This window comes from Podarcis bocagei (assembly GCF_964188305.1).
Source record: "Podarcis bocagei genome assembly, chromosome: 4".
Lineage (NCBI taxonomy): Eukaryota > Metazoa > Chordata > Lepidosauria > Squamata > Lacertidae > Podarcis > Podarcis bocagei.
Window position 1 is genome coordinate 80,173,387 of NC_138128.1, and position 18,023 is coordinate 80,191,409.

An 18,023-nucleotide genomic window follows, 5' to 3' on the forward strand; every position below is an offset into this window, starting at 1 on the left:
TTGTTCCCTCCAAGGTCCAGGGGATGGCGTGGCTAATGGATCCCTAGGTAAATAAGGCTTCATCTCTCTGGGGGCTCGCTCGGGATTTGCCCCCTCTCCAAATACGGACCGGAGGGCCAGGCTCAACCAAGGTGAACAGCTCCGATCGGCGTTCGCATTTCCGGTGCACACCCTGCCAGTTTGTAGGGGGAAATTGCCACACCGTCCTGGAGTGGAGACATCTGGTTGAGGGAGAATAAGAGGACAGAACGGCGCCGAGGGGACAGGTCCGCAGCGGAAAAGGTAAGCCCGAAGGAAAGGGCTAGGGGCCCGAGGGAAAGGGCTAGGGGCCCGAGGGAAAGGGCCAGAGGCCTGATCAGCCTCACCTGGTAGTTGGCAGTAGCGTGCCCGGCAGTAAGAATGCCACCAGGAAAGGAATTGGTAAAGGTTTGGGAAAGGGAATGGGGAAGAGGGAATTGAGTGTTTTGTTGACATGTGTGTCAGATACTCCAGTGGATGAATTGTTGAATGAGGGCTAAGGCTTAGTGTCCCCTTGGCCGAGCGATTGTAGGGTTGTGCATTTTCTGACAAACTGTAGCATGTGGAGTGTGAGAGAATTTTGAAAACCCAGTTAGGAGCGGTAGTATCTGAAAAAATAGGGTCTGGAGCAAGCCAATGTATTCCTCTGGAATGCTTTTTAAATAACTGGAAAACAGCCACGAAGAGTGATGATTCAAATTGAAAAACAGAGACTCAAAACTTTATGTGAGGTGGACTTGCCAACCCAGGGAACTGCGTGGCTTTGATTTGCAATTAATCAACCCCCTGTGGCAAATCAACCCCCTGTGGCAAAATATATTAAATGTCCACCCAGACCAGATCCCCTATATCTCTACATGGAAGACCAATGTAAAAAAAAGAATCTACCATGGCTAAAGTCTTGCTGTGACAGCAACACACAGAACAGGATTTGTACAGTGAAGCCTCTGGTGTTAGAAGACCCAGAAGATGAGGAGGGGGAGTGATTAAGCCACCACCTTACACTCCACCAACAGCCCCTCCAACCCCCCCCCAGGCCAAGATCAAGAAGCACAGGGAGGTGCTGGTGTAGGGGGAGGAGGACCTGCGAAGGAGGATAGTGAGACGGAAGAAGAGGAAGAATTTAGGAAGACACTAGATGATATGAATCAAGGAAAGAAAATGTGGACAGAAAAACAGAAAAAGAGACTAAAGGAGTTTTGCAAAGCCATTTGAGGAAGAAGTTGGATATAAGCCCCTTGTTAGTTGAGGCAGCAGAATGCTGCACCCCTGAAAAGAGGAAGAGATGGCAACGTAAGTGGGGACAGGCGGCGAAGAGAGTTATGTCTCACAGACAGTATGAGAAAACCAGGAAGGATCAGGCAGCTGGAGAAATGCCCCTTCAGAGGGTTTATGATCCACCAGCCCCTGTCCCAGCTGGACAAACGAAAGCACCACAGACAGCATATACCCTTTTCAAGTGCAGATGTTTGTAATTGAAGAAATCAGAACCCCTCTTTTGAGGAGAATCCAGCAAAGATTGTAAAATTGTTTGAAGGGATTTTTTTTAAAACCTATAATCCCACTTATGATGATGAACAATATCCCCTGGACTCACTACTAACTACAGAAGCATTGCTTGGCCACTGCATGAGTCAGCTAGGGGAATAGAGAAGGATCCTTTTATATGGGGCAGGAACAGCAGCAGGCTTTTCAGGATCTCAAAGTGGCATTACAACAAGCCCCAGTGCTTGGCATCCAAACCCCAAGAAGCCTTTTACCCTGTTCACAGATGAAGACCAGGGGGGGGGTAGCCAAGGGAGTCTTATGCCAGAAACTGAAAAATTGGCAGCAACCCGTCGAATACTTGTCAGAGAAGCTAACCCCAACAGAACAGAGGTTGCCCCCCCCCCTGTATGAGAGCGATTGTGGCAGTGGCCACCCTACTCACAAAGGCAGATAAATTCACGTTTGGACAGGACACTAGCTGTGTGACTCCAAGAGGAAGTGCCAGATGCTGTTATTACATTCACGCCTGAAGTTTCAGGTTACCACAGCCCTTAACCCAGCTACCTTATTACAGGTAGGAGAAGGTGAACAAGGGAGCTGCCCACTCAGTCTTACCTGTGCCTGTAACAAAACCCACAAACCAAGTGGTTAATATAATTAGAGCCACAGGTAAATCACAAAAGGCCCCGTTTTTGCAGTCTGTTACCTGCTGCCTAGACAAATTTTTGTATATACCAGAGTGTCCCATTCCTTATTGGGCCGAGACTTGTTAACAAAATTACAAGCCCAGATTTCCTTCCAACCAATGGGGGAAGTAATGATGACAACTGGACCAGCAGGAGAGTTTTCTTTAGAAATACCCCTGAGAGACCATTGATGCTTGATGATGGTAAAAGAAGAGGAGGGAATCCTCCCTGTTAGCCTGCTTCATGATGTTGACCCTAGACTATGGGCGGAAGATAAAAACCAATACCCCATCCCACGACAGGCAGCTGAAAGAGTGTGGGTGCATTTGAAGCGATTGCTTCAACATGGAATTTTGAAACAATGCCAATCACAATGAAACACCCCACTGTTGCCAGTGAAGAAGGAAGATGGTGGGTACTGCATATAGGCCCCAAAAGTTCTGGAAAAAAAGGAAAGGAAGAACAGGACTTTGAAAAACCACTGACCCAAGAAACAGGGTCTAATTGGGTGTTCATGTTGCCCTTGGCTTTGCTTAGATTTTGTAGCCTCCCATTGAAACGTATTCACTTGTCATCCTTTTGAAGTGATGTTTGGAAGACCGGTTCCTTATGTGTGCATGCTTTCACCTATCCCTGCTCAAGATGTGGAATTGAACAATTATGTACAGTCTCTCTCTCGAGATTTTCTCTCTCAACCCAGGCCCGAACTCCTTGCGTGACCAGTTTGAGCCAGGTGACGAGGTGTGGATAAGACTGGTCCCAGGCACCACTGCAACCGTGCTGGAAGGGCCCATCTGCTCTCCACACCCACAACTGGCACCACCCCTTGGGTCCACTACATAAGAAAGCTGCTTCAGATTGGACTGTGTCTCAGCATCCTGAAGATCCCCTCCAGTGACGACTGCCTTGCTGATATCACTCCAGAGGCTGATATCTCTACGCACGGTGAAGAATTGGATGGGAGGGGCGCCCGCAGGCAGCGCCCCCAACGTAGACATTTGTTCTCCAACCAATTTAGAGGCACCACCAGGACTTTTGATATTGGTACCAGAACTCACTCCAGACGATGTGGAACCACGTTACACCCTTGATGAACAGCAGTGGACCAGCCAAGAAGGAGCAACGCTCCAGGAAGGACCAGACAGCCGTGTTTTTGTGCCCCAACATCTGGCCAGCACAATTGTAAAGAACTACCACGAGTCCACCCATTTGGGAGGCCCAGCTGCTACAGCACACCTTGGGAGAATATTCTACCTCAACTAACTGCTGCTATATCCCAAAATGTGCCCTGTGCGCCAACCAAGAGACTGAGAACTATCACCCTTTGAACTTCTATATGGCAGGCCAACCCCTTTCGTCCGAGGCATCCCCGCCAGTTTGGGGCAGATGGGAGATCACATCACCCAAGAACAAGTGCAATCCCTGTGTTTGTTGTGTGTGTTTGCTTTCTTTCCAGGTATTCCCTCGAGCGTACACCTGCAGTCCCGCGGCAGTCTCGCTGAGCCGGTTCACCAGTTCCTCTGAGTGACAGCGTCTGGCGACCCCCCCATCCCCAACTGCAGTGAAAGTAGTCGAGGTGATCCCCTGGGTACATCACACGCATCTGAAGAAGGGTGTCTGGACTTGCAAGAGAAATCCTGCTGACCATCTGAAGTTGATCATCACCTTGTGTCTGACGCTACCAGGAAAAAGCGTTAGGCCACGGGCAACGCGATCCTGCGACTAATCATCACAAGGACAGTTACAAAGACTTTCTCTTTTCTCTCTTATTTTCTTTATTGACTTGCTCTATGTCTTATTGCCCTGACCCTACCGAACCATACCAACCCTATTGGCCTGATGGCCTCTGCTACGACTGGTTCGTCTTGCCGGTGGTAAGAGATGGCGTGCTCTTTGGCTATTGGAAACTGGGGTTTGATGAGATTACCGTATTGAAACACCCCACTACCCCGTTGTGGCTCCTCTCCCACACCACTGACCAGCACGCGTGGACAGTGCTCTTACGGGAAGCTGCAGAGACGATCGAAATCTATCTAGTTCTGGACCGCTCTTGCTGTTGTGGGAGGGTAGTCGACTGTTATCTGGAAGGTAGAGCACTGTACCAACCTCATTTGATAGACCAGGTCCTACTCTTAACCCAGGTCATAGATGGGACAGAACCTATCTTAATGCAAGTATTGCAGGGGTGGGAGCCTTAGCCAGGTGTGCATTGAAATTACTAAACAAGTGCCAGTAAGAATTGCCACCCCAGGATTTCAGCTTCCATATGCTTTGGTCACTAGGGAGGCAGCACGAGAGTTCAATCCACCCAACAGGGCTAATAGAAAAATTGACCCACATAGTGGGAGCATCAGCTCACCGGTGGGCTCTCATCCTTGAGGCTCAACAGGTAGTCGGGCACAAATATCAGTGGGCTCTTCAACAATGAGCACACCCCCTGAATATTGGTGGGAGGAACCATGGAGATATTGGGTTTGGTGGGTAGGAGTAATATGTACCGCCCTTGTCATATGGATGCTCTCGTATTTCTGTTGGCATGAACGGTATCGTATTTGTGGGAAGAATAGGCCCAATAATGCTTCTATTGCTTTTCTGCTTCTGTATACCCTGCTTAATGCAATGCCTGCAACATATGATGGGAAAGATGATGTCTCGCATGATGGGACCTCGCGTGATTGCTTAATGAGAGAATATAGACCCCTACCCCAGAACGAATCTAAGTAATAGATTGTTCAAAAGAAGAGGACGGAGTAAAGGGAGATGGGAAAAGTTTCTCTCAATATTTTATTCTGTTGCTCTCATATATTATCTACACATAGTAAATTCCTGCACTCTGCTAGGAGGGTCAAAACAGTCCAAAAATTGCAGTTGCTTGCAAAAGCCTAAACCAGCTACTTGAAACTGCTGATGCTAGCTACAGGTCAGAAGGTCGCTTCCTGCCCAGCCAGAAACTGCTGTTAACCGAAAAACCACTAGCAAGATGTTTCCTGCTTTACTTCTGCTTTTAAGTAATGCAAGAATAAGAAGAGATACGAAGGGAAAGCTTAGCTAGCAAAAGAAGACACGTGTACAAGGAGGTGGGAGGGAGTGCTTGGCTTAGCAGAAAGACAAGAATGTTTAGCAAGCAATAAAAATGTGTTTAGCAAGCAAGTCTGCGGGTATAAGAAAGTCTGCTGAAATGTCTTGCTTTACAGCCAGTATATTTTAGGAACTATCCAGCAGGCTGTCTCTGAGTACAGACCTCATCTCTGTGCTCAGACTTTCAATAAACTCTTTTTCTCCAAAGAAGATTTTGCTTTCCTGGTACTTTTGTTCCCTCCGAGGTCCAGGGGATGGCGTGGCTAATGGATCCCTAGGTAAATAAGGCTTCAATAGTAACCCACTGGGGAACCCCCAAGGGAAGAAGGCTCAGAACCAAGGGGTTGGTGGTGGGATAATGATGAGGGGTCAGAGGGACAAGAGGGAGAAGACCGGGAGGAGGGGGTGCTCTTGAGGCCCTAGCTAGTGGCAGAGGCCAGTTTGTTGCTTCCCATCAGCTCTCCACTGAGCGATGGCACAGTATATTCTCATACTACCACTAAAACGTTTGGTTCAGCAATCTGTATCAAACTGGGCACATGCATTTGGGCTTCTGGGCCTGTGACATGACTCCATGCAGGTGAAGCCTTCAGCAGAACGTCAGCAAACACATTCCCTCCCCAACAAGGAGGGGAAACAAAATTTTTTGGCTTCTCTGCAAAAAAACAACCTGTCGCTCGTCCTGGTTCCAAGACACGGGCCTGCCTGCCTTTATTTTCTGTCCATTTTGCTCCTACAAAATAGACTAGATTCTTGGGGGGAAAGCACCGGGTGATTGTTCATTCAAGGGCTGCAACATCAAAGGCTGGTTGGTCCTTGAGACGCACCAAGAACATAAGGTCAGGTGGGCGCATTTTGAAAAGTCAAGTCACAAACACTTTGGTAGAGAAAGGAAGACACTTAATGCCACCTGAATGAGTGCAAGGGTGGTGTGTGGCTTAAATGGTTTTACAATTCAATTTTCCAGTGCCTGCCCCCCCTTGGCTACGCCCATGTATCAAATTGTTAATTATTTTTTCTGTTCTGTTTTCATTTGCTGAGGGCAGGGAGAGATGCTTATGGGATTTTTCTGTCTCAGGGGCCAGCCTTCGGTATTATTGATGCCTTGACTGAGGAAGGCATTTGCCACTCTCCCCGAAAGCAAATAAATAAATAAATAAATAAATGTTCACAGGAACATGAGATGCTGCCTTCTGCCATTGGTTTATATAGCTTAGTATTGTCTACACTGACTGGCAGCAGCTGTCCAGGTTTTCAGACAGAAGTCTCTCCTGCCAGCCCTAGCTGGAAATGCTGAGGATTAAAGCTGGGACCTTTTGCATGTGAAATAGTCACTACGCCTTAGCTACAGGCCTATATTCAGCTGGCCTTGGATGCAGCTTGCTTTAGGGGGGGTTTACTGTATAAGGGCTGTCTCCCCTCCCCAGCTGACATGGCGATAGGTGCGTCACATAGTCTTCACACGTAAAGTGTGCCTAGACGCATTTTTATAAAGGAGAAAAGCATATTTAGTGGCATCCTATTGCGTTAGTCTGCACTGACCCCTAATGGGAAGCAAAGAGCATGGCAGTGGCTCTGGAGGAAATGCTGGGAATGTTTAACTCACATCTCTGTCCTTCGGTTCATTAAGAAGGAGATTGTGGTAATTCAAGGTGAAAATCATGTTAGACGCCTGAATTACAGTTAAGGCAAAGCTGTGAACTTATTATTCAAAAGAGGATTTGGGCTGCACCTTGAGTGCGTTGTTTTTTTAATCATTGTCTTCAAAGGAGCACTGCTAAATTATACATCACCAAGCAGGTCCTTGACAGATGTAAATGCAGGGAAGCAAAGACTGCATTATAAATCGGAGCTCAGCAAAATGAAATTAAAATGTAATTGATTCAGGGGGGAAACCCTACAGAAAGTGGGATCAATAAAGAGCTGCCTGCATGTATTTATAGTTCCGCCCACACCCCAAAATGTTAGCAAGGTGGGATTCTTTGGGGGAGGGGAGAGCCAAAAAACAAAGAAGTTTGTTTTAATTGTTGTAGTTGTTGATGGAGGCAATTCATATAATATCAACACACACAAGAAGCATATTGTCAAAATGTCAAAGCTAAGGAACAGGCAAAATGCTTCGAGCCCCTGGTTGCTTTTTCGTTAATGGAAAGCATAGCTATGACTTCATTTGAAAGCATAACAAAGGGCATGGACTGAGCAAACATGATGCAGAAACCTTGCTGAAGCTAAGCAGGTCTGGGTTTGGTCAGTGCTTAGATGGGAGGCAACCAGGAAATACCACATTGAGCCCCATCATGGGAGAAAGGCGAGATATGAATGTATTAAAATATGTAATCATTTTTAAAAGCATATTGCTACAGTCTCTCCACTTCTGAGGATGAAGAAATCTACAGGGCTTAGTTTTCTTCCAAACAAAATTTGGAAGATTGTTATGATAGCCATTTATTCATTTATACATGTGTATTTTCACACACACACACACACACACACACACACACACACACACACACAGAGTATATGATAAGCATGGGGGAGCAGACTGGCAAGTAGATGGAAAATGCAAGTCTCAAAAATAGCAAATAGCAGCAGGACCCCAAAAAGTAAACCAGATGCTTTGAAGCCCCCCCCCCATGATTTCCCCTTGCTGGTGGTTACTTTCCCATTGCCAGCTGATTTTCTTCTCTGGTGGTGGGTTCTCTGTGTTGTGGAGGTAGGTGGAAATGCAGCAGCAGAAATCATTTAAGTATGTAATTTAAGGGCTAATTCTGCTAGTGTTAAAGTAGGGTTGGCATATTCCCAAAAGTGAAAATCCAGACAGAGATGTTGAACCTCTTCTTTTTTCTTTTTGGTTGAAGTTGTTGAGCTTTCAGGGGCTTTTCTTTAATTTTTAAAGATTTTTTTTTAAAAAAAATTAAAATAGCCCAACTTGCCATACATCTGGGTTTTCCAGGAATTGGGGAGGTGTTGCTTAGCAACCAGGCAGACTGACAAGATGTTTGCTGGTGTATGTTGGATCCTATACATCCCATCTCTGAACAAGGACCAAAATAAGAAAGACAAAAACTCTCTGTTTCTTTCTCCTCAAATTATATACTGTTTTTGTTCAGTTTCCTCAGGAAGCTGTTATCGAGATTTCCTTTCCTTTTCTCCGGACTCCTTATTGTAGTGACTTTGCTAAGGTGAGAACCTGCCCTGCAGAGAGATTGGCCATTAAGGTAACGTCTCAGGCCAACCTTTCCCTGACCATGCTAAGATCATGGTAAGATCTGCAAGTCGCTCCACATTACTTTTGGAGGAGATGCAATGACTGAGTGAGTTTAAACCCTTAAGGGCACAGCTCACCAGGACCTTCTCCTGTGCAAATCTTGACATGGGTGAGCACAGCCAATTCGGAGCAATGAATGGCTGCCATGCCCCATCAGCACTAGAGGACGGTAGTGGAGGGGGTGGGGGCGGGGACAAAATCTGCTGCCTCCCCATATTTTTAACACAGGGGAAAACCCTTCATTTCAGGCCTTAACTGTGATTGGAAAGTGTCCATTCGTCTCAATGAGCTTGTGCAGCCAGACATATTGAAGGACTGTGTTTTCAATTTGGCTTGACAAATCTGAACTTCTGATATTTCATTTAAAATTCAATTAAGCTGTGATCGTTTTCAGTTTTCTTTTTCTTTTTCTAAAGGTTCTGTTCACGACACATTTGGAGGCGTAATAATCACAGACCCAACCTTTTTGTTTTATATCCTACCTTTTCTTCAAGGAGCACAACATAGCCTGCATGTTCCTTGCCTTTCCCCCCTACTAACAGCCCTTTGAGATAGGTTAGGCTGAAAGGTAGCGAATGGCCTACAGTTATCCTGAGAGATTCATGGCTGAGAAGGTATCTGAACCCAGATTTTTAAAAGAGATACAGTGATACCTCAGGTTACAGGCGCTTCAGGTTACAGGCGCTTCAGGTTACAGACTCCGCTAGCCCAGAAATAGTACCTCGGGTTAAGAACTTTGCTTCAGGATGAGAACAGAAATCACACGCCGGTAGCAGGAGGCCCCATTAGCTAAAGTGGTACCTCAGGTTAAGAACAGTTTCAGGTTCAGAACGGACCTCCAGAACAAATTAAGTTCTTAACCCGAGGTACCACTGTACATCAACAGGCCCTGGAATTCGTGGTGAAGCCAAGTTGAGATGCCGTAATGCAATTAAGTACAAGGAAGCAGTCGGTGCCTCAATTAGTATTTTGCTTCATTAGCCGTAATGGGGAAGCCCAACATTCTCAGCTGGCCCTGTCAGTTAATATTAACCACCGACTTCAGAAAGCACTATAATAACAGAACAGAAATGGAATCCCACAGAGACACCAGCAGTACTTGACAAGGAATGCAAATATCCCTCCGCTGAGGAGAGCGTTATTGCCATCCTCAGTTCACACCACTGTAGGGCTTGTTGGAATACTCCAAAGAGAACAACAGAGCCGCATGCCGTAGGTTGTTTTCGTGACCTGCTGCCAGGATAAGAGCAAAAGGCTTGTGAAGACATGCGTGTACTGCGTTATTGTTACAACCCTTAATCAAATTAATCTGTCAAACCACCGCTTTGTTTAGCCCAGCATTGTCTCTTCAGACTGCCAGCAGTTCTCTAGGTTTCTGGGCAGGAGAATTTTAACCCCTCCTGGTGGTAATTCTTCACATTTGATGCCAGGGACGGAACCTGGAGTCTTCGAGGGCCTCATTCTCCTCTGGGCAATTTTCTGAGGTGTCGTTGATGGGTGGGGCCAGGGGCAAAAGTGGGCGGGACATCATGTAAATGATACGCTAGGCAATTTTCTGCTTACACGGACTGCCACGGACTGGCTGGCTGCCGAGGAGTGGCAGGGCTAGGGAACCTCCAAGGGAAGAAGGCTCAGTGCTTGGGGAGTGGTGGTGGGACAGCGATGAGTGGTCAAAGAGAGAAAAGGGAGCAGGCTGGAGGAGGTGTCAGAAGCTGAAGAGGTAACAGGGTTTAGTGAGCAGGAAGAGGCTGTGGCAGAGAGCAGTCCAGAATCAGAGGCAGAAGCTGAGGCAGGAGAAGAGGGAGGCCAAGAGGCAGAGATCAGGCAGGCTGCTGAAGAAGTCAAGGAGTCCCGTCCCCCCCGCTGCAACCAGCTCCTCCCCACCCCACCCCAGTCTCCCAGAACTGGCAGAGGTATGAAGAGGGCAGAGTAGAGACAGACAAGGTGTCGGAGTCTCAGATTGCTTGGGAAGGAGCTGAGGCACAAGGAGACTTGAAAACTGTCCTCGCAACTGCCTCATTAGGACAAGACCTGCTAGGAAGAGTTGCTGTGCTCACTGGGCCTGAGCTGTTTTGTTTCTTTGCATAAACTGTTCCCTTCATTGATACCTTGCTCAGCTTCTGCCTCTGATTCTGGACCTGCTCCTGGTACCCGCCCTGAGGCTCACACACAGCTTTCCGTCCAGATGAGAGTTCAAGGCACAATCAGAGTTCAAGGGCACATTCCAGTCAGGCAAAAATACTCAAAAAGTGTGAAAAGCAGAGCTGGTGAGAGGGGTGGCCTGGGGAGGGGGTGTGGTGTGGAAACAGTCCTGAGGGCCACATAGAGAGGCCTGAGCTTCCCCACCTCAGAATTACAGCATTTCTCATTCATTCATTCATAAAACAGACTAAAATGTAGATTCCTTCTCTGCAGGGAGATTCCAGTTTACAACTTAACATCCGCAAAACTACTGTGTCTGTCTAGTCACAATCCCACGTCTCCTGAGGCCACACAGCCTCTGGCTTTACAAAATATCCCTTATTTAAACAGGAGTGCAGCGGAATTTGTACTCCACCATGAACCTTTGTCAGCTAAAATTGACATAACTCAAAAGACAGTGATCATGCACATGACTGTCTTTGGAACATGAATAAAACATTTGTGCCGTTGCATTTTAAAGTAGGTTCCCTTTAAAGGTCTCTGTTAAACGCTTGCCATTTACACTAGGTGTGGATCCTGCTCATCAGGATCTAGTCAGGGAGAAACTGCTTCAAAGGAACCGGCAGCAGCAAATTGTTTCTGATAGCAGAACCTTGGAAGTCGAGATGTTCCTACCTGAAATATTAGTGCGTCCTTGTGCTGTAGCATGAACCAAGGTGTATTCACTCGCTGACTCTTGCGCTTGTTGCTCTCTGTGTGCAAAGTCATAGTGGAGGTGGTTTTTAGGTGGCTGAGGCGCGAGGCGTCTTGTCATAGCTTGTGTCAGCTCATCGAAAGTGCATGCCCTGGGTGCCATCAGACCTTCCAGGAGAGTGATGGCGGAACTTCCCAGCACTGTCAGTAGCACATCCACCTTGTCTGCCTCCCTAGTGAAGCCTTGTAGTTGGACGTAGCGCCTTATTTGGCGGAGCCACTGCGCCCATTCTGCAGGATGGCTCATATCGAAGTCCGGTAGCGGCCAACTATGACTGGTAACTATCATTGGACCTGGAGCAGTCTCTTTTGCGATTGTGGGTGGTTGCGAAGACGCGGCAGGCACGGTCTCGTTTCCGGGACTATTTGCTGAGTCCAGCGTGGCAGTGAGGTTGCACTTACTGCAAGGTGGCAGGTGGAGGTGCTGATGTGCAGTCTTGGGCCTCTGGCAGCTGGCAGGAGCTCATCGATCCCACCTTCGTCACCAATATTAAATGTTTGGAAAAAGTCAAAAGCCCAAGGCAGTACAGTGGTACCTCGGGTTACATACGCTTCAGGTTACACACTCCACTAAACCCAGAAATAGTGCTTCAGGTTAAGAACTTTGCTTCAGGATAAGAACAGAAATTCGGCTCCGGCGGCACGGCAGCAGCAGGAGGCCCCATTAGCTAAAGTGGTGCTTCAGGTTAAGAACAGTTTCAGGTTAAGTACGGACCTCCGGAATGAATTAAGTACTTACCCCGAGGTACCACTGTATATGTTCCTCAACTAAGTTTATTCAACATTTGTCAGTGACAACAGCTCACTCATAGGAACACAAGAACCAAACTGACTGGACACACAATAATAAACCTGAGCATGAACTGACCGTTGACAGTTGACAGTTGAAAGTGCATGTGCCTACTTGCCCTTAGAACGTTCGTCTACCAATGCTCCTATGATGGGTTAGAATGCGCCTTGTAACATAAAATGTGTTAAACCCAATACATAGCAGTTTGACATATCTCCTACAAACCCACTTTGACAGACCAATGGTTATCCTTAGGGAACTATACAAGATTTCCATCCTCTTATTCAGGAAATGGTAGTTAGATTAAAGAACATAACAGGAGCCTTGCTGGATCAGACCAAAGGCCCATCTATTCCAGTATTTTTCTTCTCACAGTGGTTGCCTGAAAACCCCAAAGCAAGACGTGAGAGCCATAGTCTTCTCTCACACTTGCTCCCCAGCATCAGGTATCCAGTTCAGGGAGGCAGTATAGAGCCAACATCAACAGCAGCCACTAGCAGCTTTATCCTCCTGTCCAATCCCTTTTTGATTTCACCTACGTAGTCACAAGAAGTGTGTGTGTGTTTTCAGCGCACCTTATGAGCTGCTGTAAGTGCGTGCTTTGTCAATAAAGAACTACGGTAAACTCCTGGCTGTTTGTCCTGCTTGGGCTAGATCTGCTCAGGACACCTGCGTTAGATGGAAAAGTTTATAGACTCAGCGCGAGTTTCCGCTGGCTGACCAGGAGGGGCTGGGAGACTGGACCCAGCAGCTTCAAGAGAGGCTGCAGCAACTAACAATCCTGGACACCTTTCTTCTCTGTCAGCCCCTTAGACGAACACACCGATATATTTTGCCCTTGAGTTACGACCGGTATGCGAAACACAGGAGGATTCTTTCCCAATGAGCTGAGAACTTCAGGGATACGGTTATAAATATGGCTCACAGTTCACTTTGGCCAACAGAAAGTCTTCGCCACTCATATGTACTCTCCTCACGGCTCCCTCGGTTCTGTATTCTGTGACCTGGAAAACCTCCAAGTAGGCCTGACGTGATAAACCGTAGCTGCTCCAAATGTCAGTGGAAACCGCATCCGTTTAATAGACTACGGCGGCTCCATTCATTGGCCCTGCGTTCCCAAGAATAACTCTTTAAATTGGCCTTGACGGTGACATGCAAGAACATCGTGGTATATTATCTGTGATAAATGTTTGCATTTCTGTGAACTGCTTAATAACACAGCATTTACCTGTTAGCTCAGAAGAAGTTGATAGGCCCATATGGAGAATTGGGAATTAATCTTCCTGGATTGCTGGGGAATGGAAATGCAGGCCTTTCCTCCTCATATATATATATATATATATATATGTGTTTTGGTGTCTTCGGGTGTCTTCCCGTGTAAGAGTTGGGGTGTCTAGGCGACGTTTCGACGAGGTCTCACTCGTCATCTTCAGGCTGGTGCTTTCGGCTTCTTGTTACTAGAACAGGCTCTGTTCTAGTAACAAGAAGCCGAAAGCACCAGCCTGAAGATGACGAGTGAGACCTCGTCGAAACGTCGCCTAGACACCCCAACTCTTACACGGGAAGACACCCGAAGACACCAAAACCTACATTCCTGTACCCGTGAAAATCTACGAAAGCAAATATATATATATATATACACACACACACACACACACACACACACACACACACCCTGGCATTACTTACTAATATGACAGCAGCAAGCAGCATTGGTGGAGTTCAGTTCAGCAGCAAATGTAGGCTTGTTGCCCATATGTAAATCTGTGGTTTTTCCTCTAGCTGTATTGAACATAGCACTACAGAAGCATGTTTGCCCATACTGCGTGCACTCCTGTCCGGTAAGCATATTTTTAAAAAAGATTTTAGGTGTTTTGAAAACCTTTGCAACCTGTTTGATCAGGAGAGATTAAATGGTTATAGTATCATTTGAAGTTGCCCCCAGCAGTTAAGGCTTGCTGGTTATTTAAAGAGGTGCTCAGTTTAAAGCGGATGGCAATTATACGCATGTGTCAAGAAAACTGGGTTGAATGCAGAAAAACTCAGGTTGGGCTCTCTTTAGGTGGCCAGCTGGTACAGAACAGGGCTTTTGAAAAAGCATTTTCACAGATGAATGAAATCAAAAGGACATTTTTCAACTTCCATGGCAATAGAAACGACAGAATAATCTGAAACTGCAATAAATGCCTTTTAACAGTAATTAATGTGTTTAAAAGAAATCCATATGTCCCGGATTAACAAAGATGGAATCAACCTCTGGTGGGGGATTTCTGAAAGGTGGCACTTCGTCCTTGATATTTTTGCCCATTTACAGGTTACATACACACGTTCTGCATGCGAAGACCTCGGCGAGTTAGGGACTTCCCCTGCGTACAAAGCAGATTGAGAGGATGAGACTGTTATAAGAATTTTAAGGTCATATATATATATTTTAAATGTTCATAACTGCATATATAAACCACATGCCTGGAACCCCATAAAAAAGGTCTGGAACAAATTGACCTCAAATATTTCTCTGCAAGGTCAAAGTGGGAAACCTCCCCATTGTCTCTTTCCTCACAAATCCTGTCCTCACAAATCCTGTCTTAAGGGCACATTCAAGATATGAAGAGGGTGTGACCTAGATTCAGGAATTAAGTAGTTATAACAACAAAAGAATGGCCAAAACCCAGGTAATGCAATCAGGTAACTTGCCACACATGAGATAAGCAACGCACTCAGATTTCTGTTGCAGACTGCCTTTTCTGTGATGTAGGTATGATGTATATGGGCATGGTCTTGGACTCCAGGGTGGGCAATTTAAAATGTCTATATAAGGGCAGGCACACCTTTGTTCTGGGTCCTCTTCCTTTCTCCTGCGTGTGGTGGATCACCCTGTTGCAACAGTTATTAAAGATAAGGCTTACTAGCTGCTTTGCTTCTCAATATTCTCTGGTTGGTCTCTGTTATTTTCTCATACCAATAGAGAACCTACAAAAGGACTCTATATGGGCTCTTGGATACCCCATAAGGGAACAGGAACAGGTTTTTTCCCCTTATATCAAGACCAATAGTAGGTCTAATGGTAAATAATGCAGTTTTCTTGAAGCTTGGTCTTGTTTTGAAATTAGCTATCAGCTTGCTTTGTGAGTGCTTGGCAAAAAAGGCTAATCCATTTACAACATTTTGCAACAGCCCTGTTGCAGTTCTGCCTGCTTTCCTTTAGGATGGCTTTTATTTTATTTTATTTTTAATTTTTTATTGATTTTACAAATTTTTTTTAAAAAACAATACAAACATATAAAAAGACATACACACACGTATAGTTTCATAACCTTCTTTTCATAAACCATGGTTCTCAGACTTCCCCATACCTCCCCTTTCTGCATCCCAATGTCCAAAAGTTTTTAGCAACTCTACATATTTCTGTCAGTCCTCTGTCCTCTTAATCTTTCCTTTAGTCTAGTCTTATGTCGCTGTAACCCTTTATTACTCAAAACCTCGACATTCTAACATTCAGCAAGTTTATAGTAGTCCTTAAGATAAATTTTAAATTTCTTCCAATCTTCTTCTGCCGTCTCCTTTCCCTGGTCGCGAATTCTGCCAGTCATCTCGGCTAATGTCATATAGTCCATCACTTTCATCTGCCATTCTTCCAGGGTGGGTAGATCTTGTGTCTTCCAATACTTTGCGATGAGTATTCTTGCTGCTGCTGTGGCATACATAAAGAAAGTTCTGTCCTTCTTTGACACCAATTGGCTGACGATGCCCAAGAGAAAGGCCTCTGTTTTTTTAGGGAAAGTGCATTTACCGTATTTTTCGCCCCATAAGACGCACTTTTTCCCCTCCAAAAATGAAGGGGAAATGTGCCTGCGTCTTATGGGGCGAATGCAGGCTTTCGCTGAAGCCTGGAGAGCGAGGGGGGTCGGTGCGCACCGACCCCTCTCGCTCTCCAGGCTTCAGGAAGCTCTGTGCAACCCTCGGGAGACCGGCTCCGAGGGTTGTGCAGAGCTGCCTGCAATCCCGGGTCTACGCCGCCATCCCGAGCGGTGCGCTAAGTCCTGCCCCGCTCGGGATGGCGGGGCAGAGCTGCCTGCCGTCGCGGGACTGCAGGCGGGTCTACGCCGCCATCCCGAGCGGTGCGCTAAGTCCTGCCCGGCTCGGGATGGCGGCACAGAGCTGCCTGCCGTCGCGGGACTGCAGGCGGGTCTACACCGCCATCCCGAGCGGTGCGCTAAGTCCCGCCCCGCTCGGGATGGCGGCACAGAGCTGCCTGCCGTCGCGGGACTGCAGGCGGGTCTACGCCGCCATCCCGAGCGGTGCGCTAAGTCCTGCCCCGCTCGGGATGGCGGCACAGAGCTGCCTGCCCTCCCGGGACTGCAGGCGGGTCTACGCCGCCATCCCGAGCGGTGCGCTAAGTGCTGCCCCGCTCGGGAAGGCGGCACAGAGCTGCCTGCCTTCGCGGGACTGCAGGCGGGTCTACGCCGCCATCCCGAGCGGTGCGCTAAGTCCTGCCCCGCTCGGGATGGCGGCACAGAGCTGCCTGCCTTCGCGGGACTGCAGGAGGGTCTACGCCGCCATCCCGAGCGGTGCGCTAAGTCCTGCCCCGCTCGGGATGGCGGCACAGAGCTGCCTGCCTTCGCGGGACTGCAGGCGGGTCTACGCCGCCATCCCGAGCGGTGCGCTAAGTCCTGCCCCGCTCGGGATGGCGGCACAGAGCTGCCTGCCGTCGCGGGACTGCAGGCGGGTCTACGCCGCCATCCCGAGCGGTGCGCTAAGTCCTGCCCCGCTCGGGATGGCGGCACAGAGCTGCCTGCCCTCCCGGGACTGCAGGCGGGTCTACGCCGCCATCCCGAGCGGTGCGCTAAGTCCTGCCCCGCTCGGGATGGCGGCACAGAGCTGCCTGCCTTCGCGGGACTGCAGGCGGGTCTACGCCGCCATCCCGAGCGGTGCGCTAAGTCCTGCCCCGCTCGGGATGGCGGCACAGAGCTGCCTGCCTTCGCGGGACTGCAGGCGGGTCTACGCCGCCATCCCGAGCGGTGCGCTAAGTCCTGCCCCGCTCGGGATGGCGGCACAGAGCTGCCTGCCGTCGCGGGACTGCAGGCGGGTCTACGCCGCCATCCCGAGCGGTGCGCTAAGTCCTGCCCCGCTCAGGATGGCGGGGCAGAGCTGCCTGCCCTCCCGGGACTGCAGGCGGGTCTACGCCGCCATCCCGAGCGGTGCGCTAAGTCCTGCCCCGCTCGGGATGGCGGGGCAGAGCTGCCTGCCCTCCCGGGACTGCAGGCGGGTCTACGCCGCCATCCCGAGCGGTGCGCTAAGTCCTGCCCCGCTCGGGATGGCAGGGCAGAGCTGCCTGCCCTCCCGGGACTGGTGCACTTCTCCCCATCGCCAGCCCCACAAGCTCGGGGGACAGCGGGGAGGCAGAGCGTGCCTTCCCTCTGTTCCCCGACCTGGTTCTTCCAGCCCCGCACCTGGGGGGGGGGGGAATAAAATTTTTTTTCTTTATTTCCCCCCCCAAAAACTAGGTGCGTCTTATGGGCCGGAGCGTCTTATGGGGCGCAAAATACGGTAGGTACCTTTTTCATTTCATTATATATCATTTCCCAGAAAGCCTTAATCTTCGGGCACGTCCACCAAAGGTGATAGAAAGTACCTTCAGTCTCTTTACATTTCCAACACTTATTGTCAGGCAAATGATAAATTTTTGCTAGCTTGACTGGAGTCATGTACCACCTGTAGATCATTTTCATAATGTTTTCCTTTAAGGCATTACATGCCATGAATTTAATACCGGTGTTCCACAACCATTCCCCGTCAGCAA

At 48.3% G+C, this 18,023-nt stretch overlaps 1 protein-coding gene across 1 annotated transcript in view; it reads right to left on the minus strand.

The window, feature by feature from the left end:
- WAPL (WAPL cohesin release factor) overlaps positions 1 to 11,498 on the minus strand; it is a 63,723-nt gene extending 52,225 nt beyond the window's left edge. Inside the window, exon 1 of the mRNA XM_081190810.1 lies at positions 11,356 to 11,498. The gene's annotated coding sequence lies outside the window, so the exon portion shown is untranslated. The remainder of the gene's footprint in view (positions 1 to 11,355) is intronic.
- Positions 11,499 to 18,023: the final 6,525 nt, after the last annotated feature.